The sequence below is a fragment of the Pseudorasbora parva genome, chromosome 6, assembly GCF_024679245.1.
Source record: "Pseudorasbora parva isolate DD20220531a chromosome 6, ASM2467924v1, whole genome shotgun sequence".
Lineage (NCBI taxonomy): Eukaryota > Metazoa > Chordata > Actinopteri > Cypriniformes > Gobionidae > Pseudorasbora > Pseudorasbora parva.
In genome coordinates this window covers 9,336,605-9,354,493 of record NC_090177.1, presented here as the reverse complement: position 1 = coordinate 9,354,493, position 17,889 = coordinate 9,336,605, and positions in this window count along the sequence as shown.

Here is a 17,889-nt window from a genome sequence, read left to right as displayed (position 1 = left end):
TATACTATTACGTAAAAGTGAATTTATTCAAAAATCAAAAAAATCAAAATGGACAAAAAACTCAAAATATGACTGTATACTATTACGAAAAAAAGTGAATTTATTCAAAAATCAAAAAAATTCAAAATGGACAAAAAACTCAAAATACGACAGTGTATACTATTACGTAAAAGAAAATTTATTCAAAATCAAAAAAAATCAAAATGGACAAAAAACTCAAAATACGACAGTGTATACTATTACATTTATTGAATTATCACAAAAAGTAAAAATGGACAAAAAACTCAAAATACGACAGTGTATACTATTACGTAAAAGTGAATTTATTCAAAATCAAAAAAATTCAAAATGGACAAAAAACTCAAAATACGACAGTGTATACTTTTACGTAAAAGTGCATTTATTCAAAAAAAAAAAAAATGGACAAAAAAACTCAAACTACGACAGTGTATATACTATTACGTAAAAGTGAATTTATTCAAAAATCAAAAAAATTCAAAATGGACAAAAAAACTCAAAATACGACAGTGTATACTATTACGTAAAAGTGAATTTATTCAAAAATCAAAAAAATTCTAAATGCACAAAAAAACTCAAAATATGACTGTATACTATTACGTAAAAGTGAATTTATTCAAAATCAAAAAAAATCAAAATGGACAAAAAACTCAAAATACGACAGTGTATACTATTACATTTATTGAATTATCACAAAAAGTAAAAATGAACAAAAAACTCAAAATACGACAGTGTATACTATTACGTAAAAGTGAATTCATTCAAAAATCAAAAAAATTCAAAATGGACAAAAAAACTCAAAATACGACAGTGTATATATACTATTACGTAAAAGTGAATTTATTCAAAAATCAACAAAATTCAAAATGGACAAAAAACTCAAAATACGACAGTGTATACTATTACGTAAAAGTGAATTTATTCAAAAATCCAAAAAATTCAAAATGGACAAAAAACTCAAAATACGACAGTGTATACTATTACGTAAAAGTGAATTTATTCAAAATCAAAAAAATTCAAAATGGACAAAAAACTCAAAATACGACAGTGTATACTTTTACGTAAAAGTACATTTATTCAAAAATCAAAAAAAATCAAAATGGACAAAAAGACTCAAACTACGACAGTGTATACTATTACGTAAAAGTGAATTTATTCAAAAATCAAAAAAATTCAAAATGGACAAAAAAACTCAAAATACGACAGTGTATACTATTACGTAAAAGTGAATTTATTCAAAAATCCAAAAAATTCTAAATGGACAAAAAACTCAAAATACGACAGTGTATACTATTACGTAAAAGTGAATTTATTCAAAATCAAAAAAAATCAAAATGGACAAAAAACTCAAAATACGACAGTGTATACTATTACATTTATTGAATTATCACAAAAAGTAAAAATGGACAAAAAACTCAAAATACGACAGTGTGTACTATTACGTAAAAGTGAATTTATTCAAAATCAAAAAAATTCAAAATGGACAAAAAAACTCAAAATACGACAGTGTATACTATTACGTAAAAGTGAATTTATTCAAAAATCAAAAAAATTCAAAATGGACAAAAAACTCAAAATACGACAGTGTATACTATTACGTAAAAGTGAATTTATTCAAAAATCAAAAAAAATCAAAATGGACAAAAAAACTCAAAATATGACAGTGTATACTATTACGTAAAAGTGAATTTATTGAAAATCAAAAAAAATTTGATTAAAATATGACAGTGTATACTATTACGAAAAAAAGTGAATTTATTCAAAAATCAAAAAAATTCAAAATGGACAAAAAAACTCAAAATATGACAGTGTATACTATTACGTAAAAGTGAATTTATTCAAAAATCAAAAAAATTCAAAATGGACAAAAAAACTCAAAATATGACAGTGTATACTATTACGTAAAAGTGAATTTCTTGAAAATCAAAAAAAATTTGATTAAAATATGACAGTGTATACTATTACGAAAAAAAGTGAATTTATTCAAAAATCAAAAAAATTCTAAATGGACAAAAAACTCAAAATACAACAGTGTGTACTATTACGTAAAAGTGAATTTATTCAAAAATCAAAAAAATTCAAAATGGACAAAAAACTCAAAATACGACAGTGTATACTATTACGTAAAAGTGAATTTATTGAAAATCAAAAAAAAATTGATTAAAATATGACAGTGTATACTATTACGAAAAAAAGTGAATTTATTCAAAAATCAAAAAAATTCTAAATGGACAAAAAACTCAAAATACAACAGTGTGTACTATTACGTAAAAGTGAATTTATTCAAAAATCAAAAAAATTCAAAATGGACAAAAAACTCAAAATACGACAGTGTATACTATCACATAAAAGTGAATATATTCAAAAATCAAAAAAATTCAAAATGGACAAAAAAACTCAAAATACGACAGTGTATACTATTACGTAAAAGTGTATTTATTCAAAAATTAAAAAAAATTCTAAATGGACAAAATAACTCAAAATACGACAGTGTATACTATTACGTAAAAGTGAATTTATACAAAAATCAAAAAAATTCAAAATGGACAAAAAAACTCAAAATACAACAGTGTATACTATTACGTAAAAGTGAATTTATTCAAAAATCAAAAAAATTCAAAATGGACAAAAAAACTCAAAATATGACTGTATACTATTACGAAAAAAAGTGAATTTATTCAAAAATCTAAAAAATTCAAAATGGACAAAAAACTCAAAATACGACAGTGTATACTATTACGTAAAAGTGAATTTATTCAAAATCAAAAAAATTCAAAATGGACAAAAAACTAAAAATACGACAGTGTATACTATTACGTAAAAGTGAATTTATTCAAAATAAAAAAAAATCAAAATGGACAAAAAACTCAAAATACGACAGTGTATATTACGTAAAAGTGAATTCATTCAAAAATCTAAAAAATTCAAAATGGACAAACGTACTCGGTTACTTTCGTAACCTCGGTTCCCTGAGAGAGAGGAACGAGTATTACGTATGGGAAAAACTCCTTTTCTCGAGAATGTGAAGCAAAACTTTTAATAAAGGTATCTATGTAAAGCGCAGTGAGCTGCACGGCCATAGCCCAGCGCGAGGAGCGCTCTGATTGGCCGGGCCGCGGCAACTGCAGGAACCTATGGTGAGGCGGCTGAGAGGAACGAACCAATGGGGGGCGTTCCAGAAGCCCGCCGAAAAAGGTGCTTATATTTGCATACAGGAGGCTATATAAGACCCTAATTCGCCATAGGTGTCAGGTTTTAAGATCGACTGAAGCGATACCTGAGAAGCATAAACACGGCACGGAACGTAATACTCGTTCCTCTCTCTCAGGGAACCGAGGTTACGAAAGTAACCGAGTACGTTCCCTTTCGAGAGAGGTTCCTCGTATTACGTATGGGAACACAATGTAAAGCGCCGTGTGTGCTGACTGACCCAGTATACCCAAAGCACATGTTATAAACCCCCGAGACACCGACAGAGGCGGCTTATAAGGGGAATGAAGAACCGGAAGAGTCGGTTCGTTTGAACAGCTGATCGGACATAGTCGGATCTTATGATGAATGAATAGTGCTTAAGGACTAATGTGTACAGGCCAAAACGTAAGGCAATCTGTTTGCCAGGGTCAAGATAGAGCCTAGATGGAGAGAAGCCCTGCTTGTAGAGCTGGAACCTCCAACTTGTAGAATCTGATAAAAGTGGACGGAGAGGCCCAGCCTGCCGCCGCACAGATATCTTCCAAAGAAATGTCACACGACCAAGCCCAAGATGAGGCCATGCCTCTAGAGGAGTGGGCTTAAATGCCTGTAGGACAGGTTAGGTCCTAGACCTATATGCTAGTGGGACTGCATCCACTATCCAGTGTGAGAGACTGTTTCATGACAGCACAAACTTTAGTGCGGCCACCGAAGCAATGAAGAGCTGATCCGACTGCCTGAAGGGGGCAGAGCGCTCTAGATACAATCTCAATGCTCTGACTGGGCAGAATAGGTTTGCGTCTTATTCTCTCTGAGACGCGGGTTAAGCAGTGAAAAGACCTGCATACTGAAGGGGTTGATAGCACTTTCAGCATAAAACCATGCCTCGGTTTGAGCACAACCTTGAAGTTGCTGGACCCATACTCAAGACAGGAAGGGCTCACGGAGAGTGCAGGTAAGCCACCCACTCGGTTAACCGAGGCCACAGCCAGCAGAAAAACGGTTTAGAGTGATATGTGCTTCAAGCTCGTGTTCTGAAGTGGTTAGGAGGGGGAACCCTTCACGGCTTCCAAAACCATGGCGAGGTCCCAAATAGGGACCGAGGTAGGGGCAAGGCGGGCTAAATCTCCTGGCCCCTTTAAGAAAACACACAATAAGATCACTTTTCCCTAGTGAATGTGCTGCGATCGGAGCGTGGCTAGCTGCTATGGCGGAGACACACACCCCGAGTATGGAGGGGGGACGACCCGCATCCATTAGCTCTTGGAGAAAGCGAGCAGTTCCGCCAGTTCGCATGAGTGTGCGTCGATGTTTCGCGTAGCACATTGGTTAGAAAACCACTGACCACTTCAAAGCAGAGCTGCCAGATAGCAGGGGCTCTAGCTTCCGAAATAGTGTTCATAACTTGTCAGAGAAAAGGCCATGGGGCTGTGTCTGACAGCTGAAACAGTTTGGAGAACCATTAGCGGTTCTTCCAAAGTGGGGCTATTAAAAAGCACAGGCTTGCAGCTGGATCGCGATCGGAGGGAACATATAGAGGGAGTCTGGGCCAACATGGGCCAGGGCATCCCTGCGTTTGCAGAAAAAATATTGGGCAGCGTGTGCTGTGCGAGCTGACTCGTTTGCGGGTAAAGGGACCATCCCCCTGGGGACATGGGTCCTCTGGATAACATGTCCGGACCCTGATTCAGAATACCTGGCACGTAAGCCGCCCTTAGGGAGCTCAGATTGTGCTCTGCCCATAAAAGGAGATGCTTAGCCATGCAGTGAAGAGAGTCTGATCTCGGCTGCCCTAGCGATTTTATGTACATTATCAAGACGTGGTGGTTCTTATGCCGTAAGACGCTCGTTGAGTCTTGAGTCTATGACAATGACTGTACTGATAAGCCTGCCCCTCGAAGGCGAATCTCAAGAATGGCCTGTAGTGGGGGTGGGGGGTTATCGTAACGTGAAGTATGCGTTTTTCAGATCTATTGAGAAAACCCTATCCCCGGGGCGAATGTGCGCGAGGATTTGTTTCACCGTCAGCACCTTGAAACGAGCGTGTCATAAGTGCTTTGTTCAGATGCCTGGAAAATGGGCCTGAGACCGCCACCCATTTTCGGCATGAGGAATTAGCGACAGTAAAAACCTGACTCGCTAGCGTCGGGTGTACTGTTTCCGCCGCTCTCTCTTTTAACAGTCTCAATGCCTCAGCGAGAAGCACGTGACTGACACTGCTTCTTACAGAGGGCTCGACCACGGCTAGAATCGCGGGGTCTGCGAGCAAAACTGTAGCGAGAACCTCGTTTTATATGTTCAACACCCAATATTATATACCAGGAATGGCCTGCCAGGCCTGGGCTCGTAAAGCCAGGGGTTGAATTAGATTCGGGGGCTGGCCGCTTAGTAATAGGGGCCTGTTAGCCGGGTTGCTTGTGCTGTAACACTGCTTGTAACACTGTGGGGATAGTGTTAGTTTTGGCGGTGCAGGCTTTGCAGTGGGCGCGCGCCTCACATTTATATTGTGTGTGCGAGAGTGAACTTTGTGAAAAGTGCTTGGGTGCAGGAGTGCAGACTGTAAAGTGGGCACATTTCCTACATAGAAAGCTCTTTTGTGTGTAGTGTAAACAATGTGCAGTGGCGCACAACCTACGTAGAATACCCACGGTGCAAACCAGTGAGCAAATCCACAGGGGTAAACGCACACAGCATTAGTGTGCAGACGAGCGTGTTTAACACAGGCTAGTTGACTGCAATATTTCATCTCCAGTCACTTAACTTAAGGGAACTGGGAGAATGTAAGGAAGTGCGGGTGGTATGTGAGCCATTCCACAATGCCGTTATGCTCTAGTCTAGACTGAAAGCACGCATGCAGACAAGCGTGTTTGACCACAGGCTAGTTGACTGCAATAAGGCTAGTTGACTTTATATGGTGTAATCCGGCCGCGGCGGGATTTATTTGTGATTTTGTGAGGCTGAATTAACAGTGCTTATGTAGGGGTGCACACTGTGTAGTGGACACTTTGTCTACAGTGTAAAAACCTTTCCAGCCGCCTGAATAAAGGGGACTGGAAGTGATAGAGTGAAAAAAGGGCTTAGCTTGGCAGCCATTTTCCGACGCCCTTATGCTCTGACAGTGAGCGCGTGCTATGACGTAAGCCGCGCTCTAGTCAGCAACGCGCTGTGGAAGGGGCACATTGCGGAGCGACATTGTTCTTGACATAACCAACAGCCCGAGCTCGCTCGTCTAACTTACTCTAGTATTCTCTGTCCGCAGCGCTTCAGCACGGCGGCGGTAGAATGAGCACGGCGAGAGCTTCGGCTCGAGTTTGTTTATTCACTCTAGTATTCTCTGTCCGCGGCGACAGCGCGACTGAACGAGAGAATTGGAAGCGTGAGGAAAAACTCTGTCCGCAGCGCTTCTAGCACGGCGAGAGCTTCGGCTCGAGTTTGTTTATTCACTCTATTACGTAAAAGTGCATTTATTCAAAAATCAAAAAAATTCAAAATGGACAAAAAAACTCAAAATACGACAGTGTATACTATTACGTAAAAGTGAATTCATTCAAAAATCAAAAAAATTCAAAATGGACAAAAAAACTCAAAATACGACAGTGTATACTATTACGTAAAAGTACATTTGTTCAAAAATAAAAAAAAATAAAAATGGACAAAAAAACTCAAACTACGACAGTGTATACTATTACGTAAAAGTGAATTTATTCAAAAATCAAAAAAATTCAAAATGGACAAACTCAAAAAACGACAGTGTATACTATTACGTAAAAGTGAATTTATTCAAAAATCAAAAAAAATCTAAATGGACAAAAAAACTCAAAATACGATAGTGTATACTATTACGTAAAAGTGAATTTATTCAAAAATCAAAAAAATTCTAAATGGACAAAAAAACTCAAAATATGACTGTATACTATTACGAAAAAAAGTGAATTTATTCAAAAATCAAAAAAATTCAAAATGGACAAAAAACTCAAAATACGACAGTGTATACTATTACATAAAAGTGAATTTATTCAAAATAAAAAAAAAATCAAAATGGACAAAACTCAAAATACGACAGTGTATACTATTACATTTATTGAATTATCACAAAAAGTAAAAATGGACAAAAAACTCAAAATACGACAGTGTATACTATTACGTAAAAGTGAATTCGTTCAAAAATCTAAAAAATTAGAAAAATGGACAAACTCAAAAAACGACAGTGTATACTATTACGTAAAAGTGAATTTATTCAAAAATCAAAAAAATTCAAAATGGACAAAAAAACTCAAAATACGACAGTGTATACTATTACGTAAAAGTGAATTTATTCAAAATCAAAAAAAATCAAAATGGACAAAAAACTCAAAATACGACAGTGTATACTATTACATTTATTGAATTATCACAAAAAGTAAAAATGGACAAAAAACTCAAAATACGACAGTGTATACTATTACGTAAAAGTGAATTCATTCAAAAATCAAAAAAATTCAAAATGGACAAAAAAAAACTCAAAATACGACAGTGTATACTATTACGTAAAAGTGAATTTATTCAAAAATCAAAAAAATTCAAAATGGACAAAAAACTCAAAATACGACAGTGTATACTATTACGTAAAAGTGAATTTATTCAAAAATCCAAAAAATTCAAAATGGACAAAAAAACTCAAAATACGACAGTGTATACTATTACGTAAAAGTGAATTTATTCAAAAATCAAAAAAATTCAAAATGGACAAAAACTCAAAATACGACAGTGTATACTACTACGTAAAAGTGCATTTATTGAATTATCACAAAAAGTAAAAATGGACAAAAAACTCAAAATACGACAGTGTATACTATGACGTAAAAGTGAATTTATTCAAAAATTTTAAAAATTCAAAATGGACAAAAAACTCAAAATACGACAATGTATACTATTACGTAAAAGTGAATTTATTGAATTATCACAATAAGTAAAAATGGACAAAAAACTCAAAATACGACAGTGTATACTATGACGTAAAAGTGAATTCATTGAATTATCACAAAAAGTAAAAATGGACAAAAAACTCAAAATACGACAGTGTATACTATTACGTAAAAGTGCATTTATTGAATTATACCAAAGTAAAAATGGACAAAAAAACTCAAAATATGACTGTATACTATTACGAAAAAAAGTGAATTTATTCAAAAATCAAAAAAATTATCACAAAAAGTAAAAATGGACAAAAAACTCAAAATACGACAGTGTATACTATTACGTAAAAGTGAATTTATTCAAAAATCTAAAAAATTCTAAATGGACAAAAAAACTCAAAATATGACTGTATACTATTACGAAAAAAAGTGAATTTATTCAAAAATAAAAAAAATTCAAAATGGACAAAAAACTCAAAATACGACAGTGTATACTATTACATAAAAGTGAATTTATTCAAAATCAAAAAAAATCAAAATGGACAAAACTCAAAATACGACAGTGTATACTATTACATTTATTGAATTATCACAAAAAGTAAATATGGACAAAAAAACTCAAAATACGACAGTGTATACTATTACGTAAAAGTACATTTATTCAAAAATAAAAAAAAATAAAAATGGACAAAAAAACTCAAACTACGACAGTGTATATACTATTACGTAAAAGTGAATTTATTCAAAAATCAAAAAAATTCAAAATGGACAAAAAAACTCAAAATACGACAGTGTATACTATTACGTAAAAGTGAATTTATTCAAAAATCAAAAAAATTCTAAATGCACAAAAAAACTCAAAATATGACTGTATACTATTACGTAAAAGTGAATTTATTCAAAATCAAAAAAAATCAAAATGGACAAAAAACTCAAAATACGACAGTGTATACTATTACATTTATTGAATTATCACAAAAAGTAAAAATGGACAAAAAACTCAAAATACGACAGTGTATACTATTACGTAATAGTGAATTCATTCAAAAATCCCAAAAATTCAAAATGGACAAAAAAACTCAAATATACTATTACGTAAAAGTGAATTTATTCAAAATAAAAAAAAATCAAAATGGACAAAAAACTCAAAATAAGACAGTGTATACTATTACATTTATTGAATTATCACAAAAAGTAAAAATGGACAAAAACTCAAAATACGACAGTGTATACTATTACGTAAAAGTGAATTCATTCAAAAATCAAAAAAATTCAAAATGGACAAAAAAACTCAAAATACGACAGTGTGAACTATTACGTAAAAGTGAATTTATTCAAAAATCAAAAAAATTCAAAATGGACAAAAAACTCAAAATACGACAGTGTACACTATTACGTAAAAGTGAATTCATTCAAAAATCAAAAAAATTCAAAATGGACAAAAAACCTCAAAATACGACAGTGTATACTATTACATAAAAGTGAATTTATTCAAAAATCAAAAAAATTCTAAATGGACAAAAAAAACTCAAAATATGACTGTATACTATTACGAAAAAAAGTGCATTTATTCAAAAATCAAAAAAATTCAAAATGGACAAAAAACTCAAAATACGACAGTGTATACTATTACGGAAAAGTGAATTTATTCAAAATCAAAAAAAATCAAAATGGACAAAAAACTCAAAATACGACAGTGTATACTATTACATTTATTGAATTATCACAAAAAGTAAAAATGGACAAAAAACTCAAAATACGACAGTGTATACTATTACGTAAAAGTGAATTTATTCAAAATCAAAAAAATTCAAAATGGACAAAAAACTCAAAATACGACAGTGTATACTTTTACGTAAAAGTGAATTTTTTAAAAATAAAAAATAAAAAAAATGGACAAAAAACTCAAACTACGACAGTGTATATACTATTACGTAAAAGTGAATTTATTCAAAAATCAAAAAAATTCAAAATGGACAAAAAAACTCAAAATACGACAGTGTATACTATTACGTAAAAGTGAATTTATTCAAAATCAAAAAAAATCAAAATGGACAAAAAACTCAAAATACGACAGTGTATACTATTACATTTATTGAATTATCACAAAAAGTAAAAATGGACAAAAAACTCAAAATACGACAGTGTATACTATTACGTAAAAGTGAATTTATTCAAAAATCAAAAAAATTCAAAATGGACAAAAAACTCAAAATACGACAGTGTATACTATTACGTAAAAGTGAATTTATTCAAAATCAAAAAAATTCAAAATGGACAAAAAACTCAAAATACGACAGTGTATACTTTTACGTAAAAGTGCATTTATTCAAAAATCAAAAAAAAATCAAAATGGACAAAAAAACTCAAAATATGACTGTATACTATTACGTAAAAGTGAATTTATTCAAAATCAAAAAAAAAATCAAAATGGACAAAAAACTCAAAATACGACAGTGTATACTATTACGTAAAAGTGAATTTATTCAAAAATCAAAAAAATTCTAAATGGACAAAAAAACTCAAAATACAATAGTGTATACTATTACGTAAAAGTGAATTTATTCAAAAATCAAAAAAATTCTAAATGGACAAAAAAACTCAAAATATGACTGTGTATACTATTACGTAAAAGTGAATTTATTCAAAAATCAAAAAAATTCTAAATGGACAAAAAAACTCAAAATATGACTGTGTACTATTACGAAAAAAAGTGAATTTATTCAAAAATCAAAAATATTCAAAATGGACAAAAAACACAAAATACGACAGTGTATACTATTACGTAAAAGTGAATTTATTCAAAATCAAAAAAATTCAAAATGGACAAAACTTAAAATACGACAGTGTATACTATTACATTTATTGAATTATCACAAAAAGTAAAAATGGACAAAAAACTCAAAATACGACAGTGTATACTATTACGTAAAAGTGAATTCATTCAAAAATCTAAAAAATTCAAAATGGACAAACTCAAAAAACGACAGTGTATACTATTACGTAAAAGTGAATTCATTCAAAAATCTAAAAAAATCTAAATGGACAAAAAACTCAAAATACGACAGTGTAAACTATTACATTTATTGAATTATCACAAAAAGTAAAAATGGACAAAAAACTCAAAAAACGACAGTGTATACTATTACGTAAAAGTGAATTTATTCAAAAATCAAAAAAATTCAAAATGGACAAAAAAACTCAAAATACGACAGTGTATACTATTACGTAAAAGTGAATTTATTCAAAATCAAAAAAAATCAAAATGGACAAAAAACTCAAAATACGACAGTGTATACTATTACATTTATTGAATTATCACAAAAAGTAAAAATGGACAAAAAACTCAAAATACGACAGTGTATACTATTACGTAAAAGTGAATTCATTCAAAAATCAAAAAAATTCGTAAAATGGACAAAAAAACTCAAAATACGACAGTGTATACTATTACGTAAAAGTGAATTTATTCAAAAATCAAAAAAATTCAAAATGGACAAAAAACTCAAAATACGACAGTGTATACTATTACGTAAAAGTGAATTTATTCAAAAATCCAAAAAATTCAAAATGGACAAAAAAACTCAAAATACGACAGTGTATACTATTACGTAAAAGTGAATTTATTCAAAAATCAAAAAAATTCAAAATGGACAAAAACTCAAAATACGACAGTGTATACTACTACGTAAAAGTGCATTTATTGAATTATCACAAAAAGTAAAAATGGACAAAAAACTCAAAATACGACAGTGTATACTATGACGTAAAAGTGAATTTATTCAAAAATTTTAAAAATTCAAAATGGACAAAAAACTCAAAATATGACAATGTATACTATTACGTAAAAGTGAATTTATTGAATTATCACAATAAGTAAAAATGGACAAAAAACTCAAAATACGACAGTGTATACTATGACGTAAAAGTGAATTCATTGAATTATCACAAAAAGTAAAAATGGACAAAAAACTCAAAATACGACAGTGTATACTATTACGTAAAAGTGCATTTATTGAATTATACCAAAGTAAAAATGGACAAAAAAACTCAAAATATGACTGTATACTATTACGAAAAAAAGTGAATTTATTCAAAAATAAAAAAAATTATCACAAAAAGTAAAAATGGACAAAAAACTCAAAATACGACAGTGTATACTATTACGTAAAAGTGAATTTATTCAAAAATCTAAAAAATTCTAAATGGACAAAAAAACTCAAAATATGACTGTATACTATTACGAAAAAAAGTGAATTTATTCAAAAATAAAAAAAAATCAAAATGGACAAAAAACTCAAAATACGACAGTGTATACTATTACATAAAAGTGAATTTATTCAAAATAAAAAAAAATCAAAATGGACAAAACTCAAAATACGACAGTGTATACTATTACATTTATTGAATTATCACAAAAAGTAAATATGGACAAAAAAACTCAAAATACGACAGTGTATACTATTACGTAAAAGTACATTTATTCAAAAATAAAAAAAAATAAAAATGGACAAAAAAACTCAAACTACGACAGTGTATATACTATTACGTAAAAGTGAATTTATTCAAAAATCAAAAAAATTCAAAATGGACAAAAAAACTCAAAATACGACAGTGTATACTATTACGTAAAAGTGAATTTATTCAAAAATCAAACAAATTCTAAATGCACAAAAAAACTCAAAATATGACTGTATACTATTACGTAAAAGTGAATTTATTCAAAATCAAAAAAAATCAAAATGGACAAAAAACTCAAAATACGACAGTGTATACTATTACATTTATTGAATTATCACAAAAATTAAAAATGGACAAAAAACTCAAAATACGACAGTGTATACTATTACGTAAAAGTGAATTCATTCAAAAATCCCAAAAATTCAAAATGGACAAAAAAACTCAAATATACTATTACGTAAAAGTGAATTTATTCAAAATCAAAAAAAATCAAAATGGACAAAAAACTCAAAATAAGACAGTGTATACTATTACATTTATTGAATTATCACAAAAAGTAAAAATGGACAAAAACTCAAAATACGACAGTGTATACTATTACGTAAAAGTGAATTCATTCAAAAATCAAAAAAATTCAAAATGGATAAAAAAACTCAAAATACGACAGTGTGAACTATTACGTAAAAGTGAATTCATTCAAAAATCAAAAAAATTCAAAATGGACAAAAAACTCAAAATACGACAGTGTACACTATTACGTAAAAGTGAATTCATTCAAAAATCAAAAAAATTCAAAATGGACAAAAAAACTTAAAATACGACAGTGTATACTATTACATAAAAGTGAATTTATTCAAAAATCAAAAAAATTCTAAATGGACAAAAAAACTCAAAATATGACTGTATACTATTACGAAAAAAAGTGAATTTATTCAAAAATCAAAAAAATTCAAAATGGACAAAAAACTCAAAATACGACAGTGTATACTATTACGTAAAAGTGAATTTATTCAAAATCAAAAAAAATCAAAATGGACAAAAAACTCAAAATACGACAGTGTATACTATTACATTTATTGAATTATCACAAAAAGTAAAAATGGACAAAAAACTCAAAATACGACAGTGTATACTATTACGTAAAAGTGAATTTATTCAAAATCAAAAAAATTCAAAATGGACAAAAAACTCAAAATACGACAGTGTATACTTTTACGTAAAAGTGCATTTATTCAAAAATAAAAAAAAAATAAAAATGGACAAAAAACTCAAACTACGACAGTGTATATACTATTACGTAAAAGTGAATTTATTCAAAAATCAAAAAAATTCAAAATGGACAAAAAAACTCAAAATACGACAGTGAATTTATTCAAAATCAAAAAAAATCAAAATGGACAAAAAACCCAAAATACGACAGTGTATACTATTACATTTATTGAATTATCACAAAAAGTAAAAAATGGACAAAAAACTCAAAATACGACAGTGTATACTATTACGTAAAAGTGAATTTATTCAAAAATCAAAAAAATTCAAAATGGACAAAAAACTCAAAATACGACAGTGTATACTTTTACGTAAAAGTGCATTTATTCAAAAATCAAAAAAAATCAAAATGGACAAAAAAACTCAAAATATGACTGTATACTATTACGTAAAAGTGAATTTATTCAAAATCAAAAAAAAAATCAAAATGGACAAAAAACTCAAAATACGACAGTGTATACTATTACGTAAAAGTGAATTTATTCAAAAATCAAAAAAATTCTAAATGGACAAAAAAACTCAAAATACGATAGTGTATACTATTACGTAAAAGTGAATTTATTCAAAAATCAAAAAAATTCTAAATGGACAAAAAAACTCAAAATATGACTGTGTACTATTACGAAAAAAAGTGAATTTATTCAAAAATCAAAAATATTCAAAATGGACAAAAAACACAAAATACGACAGTGTATACTATTACGTAAAAGTGAATTTATTCAAAATCAAAAAAATTCAAAATGGACAAAACTTAAAATACGACAGTGTATACTATTACATTTATTGAATTATCACAAAAAGTAAAAATGGACAAAAAACTCAAAATACGACAGTGTATACTATTACGTAAAAGTGAATTCATTCAAAAATCTAAAAAATTAAAAATGGACAAAAAAACTCAAAATACGGCAGTGTATACTATTACGTAAAAGTGAATTTATTCAAAAATCAAAAAAATTCAAAATGGACAAAAAAACTCAAAATATGACAGTGTATACTTTTACGTAAAAGTGCATTTATTCAAAAATAAAAAAAAATCAACATGGACAAAAAAAACTCAAAATATGACTCTATACTATTACGTAAAAGTGAATTTATTCAAAATCAAAAAAAATCAAAATGGACAAAAAAATCAAAATACGACAGTGTATACTATTACGTAAAAGTGCATATATTCAAAAATCAAAAAAAAATCAAAATGGACAAAAAAAACTCAAACTACGACAGTGTATACTATTACGTAAAAGTGAATTTATTCAAAAATCAAAAAAATTCTAAATGGACAAAAAAACTCAAAATACGATAGTGTATACTATTACGTAAAAGTGAATTTATTCAAAAATCTAAAAAATTCTAAATGGACAAAAAAACTCAAAATATGACTATACTATTACGAAAAAAAGTGCATTTATTCAAAATCAAAAAAAAATCAAAATGGACAAAACTCAAAATACGACAGTGTATACTATTACATTTATTGAATTATCACAAAAAGTAAAAATGGACAAAAAACTCAAAATACGACAGTGTATACTATTACGTAAAAGTGAATTCATTCAAAAATCAAAAAAATTCAAAATGGACAAACTCAAAAAACGACAGTGTATACTATTACGTAAAAGTGAATTTATTCAAAAATCAAAAAAATTCAAAATGGACAAAAAAACTCAAAATACGACAGTGTATACTATTGCGTAAAAGTAAATTTATTCAAAATAAAAAAAAATCAAAATGGACAAAAAACTCAAAATACGACAGTGTATACTATTACATTTATTGAATTATCACAAAAAGTAAAAATGGACAAAAAACTCAAAATACGACAGTGTATACTATTACGTAAAAGTGAATTTATTCAAAAATCAAAAAAATTCAAAATGGACAAAAAACTCAAAATACGACAGTGTATACTATTACGTAAAAGTGAATTTATTCAAAATCAAAAAAATTCAAAATGGACAAAAAACTCAAAATACGACAGTGTATACTTTTACGTAAAAGTGCATTTATTCAAAAATCAAAAAAAAATCAAAATGGACAAAAAAACTCAAAATATGACTGTATACTATTACGTAAAAGTGAATTTATTCAAAATCAAAAAAAAAATCAAAATGGACAAAAAACTCAAAATACGACAGTGTATACTATTACGTAAAAGTGAATTTATTCAAAAATCAAAAAAATTAAAAATGGACAAAAAAACTCAAAATACGGCAGTGTATACTATTACGTAAAAGTGAATTTATTCAAAAATCAAAAAAATTCAAAATGGACAAAAAAACTCAAAATATGACAGTGTATACTTTTACGTAAAAGTGCATTTATTCAAAAATAAAAAAAAATCAACATGGACAAAAAAAACTCAAAATATGACTCTATACTATTACGTAAAAGTGAATTTATTCAAAATCAAAAAAAATCAAAATGGACAAAAAAATCAAAATACGACAGTGTATACTATTACGTAAAAGTGCATATATTCAAAAATCAAAAAAAAATCAAAATGGACAAAAAAAACTCAAACTACGACAGTGTATACTATTACGTAAAAGTGAATTTATTCAAAAATCAAAAAAATTCTAAATGGACAAAAAAACTCAAAATACGATAGTGTATACTATTACGTAAAAGTGAATTTATTCAAAAATCTAAAAAATTCTAAATGGACAAAAAAACTCAAAATATGACTATACTATTACGAAAAAAAGTGCATTTATTCAAAATCAAAAAAAAATCAAAATGGACAAAACTCAAAATACGACAGTGTATACTATTACATTTATTGAATTATCACAAAAAGTAAAAATGGACAAAAAACTCAAAATACGACAGTGTATACTATTACGTAAAAGTGAATTCATTCAAAAATCAAAAAAATTCAAAATGGACAAACTCAAAAAACGACAGTGTATACTATTACGTAAAAGTGAATTTATTCAAAAATCTAAAAAATTCAAAATGGACAAAAAAACTCAAAATACGACAGTGTATACTATTGCGTAAAAGTAAATTTATTCAAAATAAAAAAAAATCAAAATGGACAAAAAACTCAAAATACGACAGTGTATACTATTACATTTATTGAATTATCACAAAAAGTAAAAATGGACAAAAAACTCAAAATACGACAGTGTATACTATTACGTAAAAGTGAATTTATTCAAAAATCAAAAAAATTCAAAATGGACAAAAAACTCAAAATACGACAGTGTATACTATTACGTAAAAGTGAATTTATTCAAAATCAAAAAAATTCAAAATGGACAAAAAACTCAAAATACGACAGTGTATACTTTTACGTAAAAGTGCATTTATTCAAAAATCAAAAAAAAATCAAAATGGACAAAAAAACTCAAAATATGACTGTATACTATTACGTAAAAGTGAATTTATTCAAAATCAAAAAAAAAATCAAAATGGACAAAAAACTCAAAATACGACAGTGTATACTATTACGTAAAAGTGAATTTATTCAAAAATCAAAAAAATTCTAAATGGACAAAAAAACTCAAAATACAATAGTGTATACTATTACGTAAAAGTGAATTTATTCAAAAATCAAAAAAATTCTAAATGGACAAAAAAACTCAAAATATGACTGTGTATACTATTACGTAAAAGTGAATTTATTCAAAAATCAAAAAAATTCTAAATGGACAAAAAAACTCAAAATATGACTGTGTACTATTACGAAAAAAAGTGAATTTATTCAAAAATCAAAAATATTCAAAATGGACAAAAAACACAAAATACGACAGTGTATACTATTACGTAAAAGTGAATTTATTCAAAATCAAAAAAATTCAAAATGGACAAAACTTAAAATACGACAGTGTATACTATTACATTTATTGAATTATCACAAAAAGTAAAAATGGACAAAAAACTCAAAATACGACAGTGTATACTATTACGTAAAAGTGAATTCATTCAAAAATCTAAAAAATTCAAAATGGACAAACTCAAAAAACGACAGTGTATACTATTACGTAAAAGTGAATTCATTCAAAAATCTAAAAAAATCAAAATGGACAAAAAACTCAAAATACGACAG